The sequence below is a fragment of the Manduca sexta genome, chromosome 8 (genome assembly GCF_014839805.1).
Source record: "Manduca sexta isolate Smith_Timp_Sample1 chromosome 8, JHU_Msex_v1.0, whole genome shotgun sequence".
NCBI lineage: Eukaryota > Metazoa > Arthropoda > Insecta > Lepidoptera > Sphingidae > Manduca > Manduca sexta.
Genome location: NC_051122.1, coordinates 4,941,283 through 4,946,046, shown reverse-complemented (window position 1 = coordinate 4,946,046; position 4,764 = coordinate 4,941,283).

The following is a 4,764-nucleotide window of genomic DNA, read 5'->3' as shown; positions in this document are numbered from 1 at the left end:
TAAGTATTCCAAGCTGTGTTTACTTTAAAGCGTATAAAACAAATAACCCCTAGCCCTTTCTTTTTATTCACATGCCATATTTTCCCTCAAGCGAACATGTTTAACATTTAAAATTATTACGTTTGGCTAAAAGAAGAGAAACAAATAAAATAACGCTTTTGTTTGTCAGTGGTTTACCCGTTTTTAGACATACTCGTGAGCTTCTACGTTTTATATAGTACCGACGGGATTTCAACAAGATTTACTTTCTAAAATATACAAATGTGTGGTTATACATTATAATGTAATATTATATTCAAGTAAGTTGGAACACTGGATTGTATATTATTATATGATGCGATTTTATCGTCGTCTCATTACTGCAATGGAAGTTGCAGTTTTGGAGGTAACATAATCTTTCCATTCAATCCAGCAAGCGTATTCACAATCAGCTAATTTAATTTAAATTGTGGATACCGTAGCATGATTAAAACTTTTTATCGCTTCAGAAAATCTCTAAATTAAACCTTATGTTTAAATCATTAGTAGTTGTGATATAGAACATAAATAGTCCAGTTTCTAAATTAAGCTAATAATATTACAAAGAAAGCTTTGGTTTTTCGTATTTTGTATGAACAAACTCAAAAAGTATGTAACCAATTTTGAAAATACTTTTACTTGTAGGAAACTAAATAACCTTTAATGATATAGGCAACCTTTTACCGTGAACGAGCATTTCACGAGCGGGATCGCAAGCAAAATTTATTATATAGCCATGGGGCCCTATTCCGTCTAAGGGGCCAATCCGTCTCTATGCAATTACGACGTTCTAATCTAAGGACAGCTTTAATATCTGTATAGGTAAATTAGTCAAAAAGTCCTCTATTTACGACTGTGAAAGCTACCTTACGATTAGAACGCTTTGCAAAATGATGGATTCGCCTGTAGACGGAATAGGTGCCTTTGATTTTTTTTTATTGCTTTGAATGACGAGACGAGCTTATCGTTCGCCTGATGGTAAGCGATACGACCGCCCATAAACAGCAGAAACACCATCCAACACCTTGAATTACAGAGTATTGTTTAGTATTCCACTGCAATTGCCATCCTGAGATATGACATGTTAAGTCTTATTGTGGCCAGTAGTTACACTGGCTACAATGTCCTTTAAAACCGGCAGACAACAGTGACCATACATTGCTGCTTGGCGGCAGAAATAGACATTGCGGTGGTACCTACCCAGGCGCACTCTCACATATGAGACCTACCAACAGTGTAACTATATATTATAAACTACATATTTATAATGGGACATTTGTTTTACTATTGTATGAAGATTTTCTTTTTAATCTAGTTTTCCATATATTCAAACATTCATAAATATTTATTAGTAATGTTTAAATAATAAAATCCATAGGCGAGATATTTGCATACAATATCACTATACGTGCTGAGCTTGAAATTCATATTTGTGCGATAGGTAGCATTGTTTTTGTTGAGAAAGGGAAAGTACGTCAGATTTTTCTAGAAACATCTCCCACGCAAAACTCCGGGGCTCAACATCTGGCTTTTTATATTACATTGATTTTGCTATATGTATATTAAATATTCAACAAAGAGATTGTTTTGCCGAAATACGTTCCGGTATCAAACGGGATTAGTATTTTATTCAAAATACAGAGTTTACTAAACTAAAAAGCGTTAGGCACTTATCACTAATGCAAGCTATTTACTGCCATCGAAATCCTTATAAATGTTTGGTTAGGACGGCTAGCGATTTTTTTTGGTGTAAAAGGTTTTCACTCAATAATGGCATACATAGACGTTTGTTCGTATGACAATATTGATATACTTAGATGTGAAGACTAATAAAAGTGAAAATGATTACTAACGTATGGAAGCATCCAAAAATATTTTTGTTTTGTGACTATGTTTTCAGTAATAATATTCATGTACTTTTAAAAAAATATATTATTTTTTATGCAAAGCTAATCAACAAAATATATTTTCATTTTTCTAATTTCAAGAACAAACTATAATGCAGTGAGTCTTAATCTACCCACTGGTAGAAGTAGTAGTGAGGAAGAGTCAATATAATCAGATTTCTGACGGCTCCTCTTTATGTTAGAATATAACTATCATTAGAATGATTAACTATATGTTGTATCGAGTGCCCTTTCGCCTATGTATTCTACCTTGGCAGACTAAATATGAAATTAACTGAGTCTTATAAAATGTGATGAAGCAATTTAGCCCTGAGCTTCCTTATCGCTGAGATAAAAGAGGGTTACCTAAAACAATGTGTTAAAGTAGCAAACTAACTGAAACCATTTGCTCAAAGAGAATCTACTGCCTCCAACGCTCATTTCTTTTGAGTAAATGAAAGTGGATTGCATTGTTCCTGTAAATTCAATTTTATTGTGTGATGAACAAAGGGTTCTCATTCGTTTAAAAATTACGTTTTATTCTTCATAAAGTGAACAGTGACTCGTTTGAACACATGGTTGGGTTATTAGTCGAATAAGATTGCGCGTGCCATCTACTTTTTTATGTTTAAAAGAAGGTCTATCGTTAATGATATCATAGAGTTCTGTTTCGCGCGCATTCATGCACATTGGGTACCTGGTTGAGTTAGTTTCTGCGTAACATTAAAAATAATGTTTGATCTTCATTCAAGTATGTAACTTTGAAATGTAAGTAACTATGTAATAGCCTTTACTCGCGCCTCTGCCCGTGTGATATTGTTTTCCGGGATAAAAATCCCGCTTTATATTTTCCCGCGATAAAAGTAGTCTATAAATCCTAGGAGCAATGTAGCTTAATGAAAAAAAAAATGCGAGTTCGGTTAGTAGTGTAGATACAAAAATGTACAATCATTACACAAGTCCCTGGATAAATAAGTCTGTTTGCAGAAGTATGAAACTTGTTCACGATTTCCCAAAAGTTATTATAGTAAAAGTTATGAGAGAACGTTGACAAGGAGATTCTCATAACAATGAAAGTATTTCATCACAACATAAGATTTTCATAATATCTAATTTTTAGTCATAAAAATTTACATATTGTAACCAACGTCACATAAAACGTTTGCAAGTAAAATATTATTCAAAATTAAATTCTTTAACGGGCACTCGCCAAGTAGATGCTTCCATATTTATAACTAACTTAGAATGCTGTATGCTTTTCTTTTTGAACAAACTACTTCCAGCGGCGAATGAAATTGCAGAAACAGGAATAAAATGTTGAATGGTATGGTACTAGACGTCATTCGCGTTTAGTTTATTACTTTAAAAACTCAATTAAAGGAAATAATACTTTATTTAATCTATACTTATAATAAATCTGTAGAGAGGTCAATTCTGTACATGAAATATATTTCCAAAATAACTATCAGGGGGTGATTAGGGATCGATACTGATGCCAAAAATGCAATTAGTAAAATTTTTGTCTGTCTGTCTGTCTGTATAACCGTTATAGAAACAAAAACTACTTGACGGATTTTAACGAAACTTGGTACAATTATTTGTCATACTCCTGTGCTGGTTATAGTATACTTTTCATCACGCTACAATTAATAGGAGCAGACCAGTGACGGGAAATGTTGGGAAAACGGGAGAAGTTACTCCATTTTTTAAGCTTCCGTCGCTTGTGCAACCTTAATGGTTAAAGCTACACAGAAATCATGTATGACGGAAATGTTCTCCTTAAAATTATGTAAAAAATATCCCACGACAGTATATGTCTATCTTTTACGGTTGACTCACAATAACATGTAACTCCCGATAGCTTAGCAGTTCGAAGCTTTCTTATTATATTTGTCTAGTCTTACGTTTATAACACTCTCAGTCATCCCTAATTAAAAAAGTTAACATTATTAAATATTCCATAAAAAAGAATCATAGAAATCGGTATAGAAACACCAAAGTTATACATGATATGCTAATAATAAGCCATCACGCGTGAATACTGAATCCCATCATCAGACCCTGACCGGACAATCGGACCACCTGCATACCACCATACATTAAAAAAACATCCCGACAAATTGAGCACCTCCTCTATTTTTGAAGTCCGAAATCCACGCGGGCGAAGCTGCGGGCGGAAGCTAGTTGGAAATATAGTATTATCAAGTCTCACAAATTATAAATGGCTCTCTAGAAGTTGTATATTTGTTGGAATTTTTATGTTAATTATTTAAGAGTGTAAGTGTTATAAAGATGTAGTTTTATGAAAATGAAATTATGTTATGTTAATATTATTTATAATTTAACTACACTATAATCTTAAATTTACTTATACTTTACTTAAATGCGATAGTTTGTGAAAATGTTTGGATGTTCGTATGTTTGTTAGAAGTAAACGCGGAAGAAACAACCGATCAGAATTAAATTTTTTACAAGCGCGGACCATGCCCTGGACTAACAAATAAATTACTTTTTATCCCGCAAATTTGCAATAATGAGAAATATAGAATTTTTTAAATCTGATATTTCAAATAGATGGTACTGGCGTCGTCCAGTGTTTTAGAAACTATCGTAGCGGGAAAGGATTTAAACACGGTCGAGGCCGCGAGCAAAACCTAGTTCTTATTAAAGGAAAAACGTCGTTACGTGTCTTGGAGGTTGCGCATCTGATCTAAGACAATGTTGTTACTGATGGTATGATAGTCATTGTTACAGAAAATCTTTCGTAACCCCTAATATCCATATTAAGAAATATTAAATAATTTTAATAATATCAGCCCTGTATTATATACTTGCCCACTGCTGAGCACGGGCCTCCTCT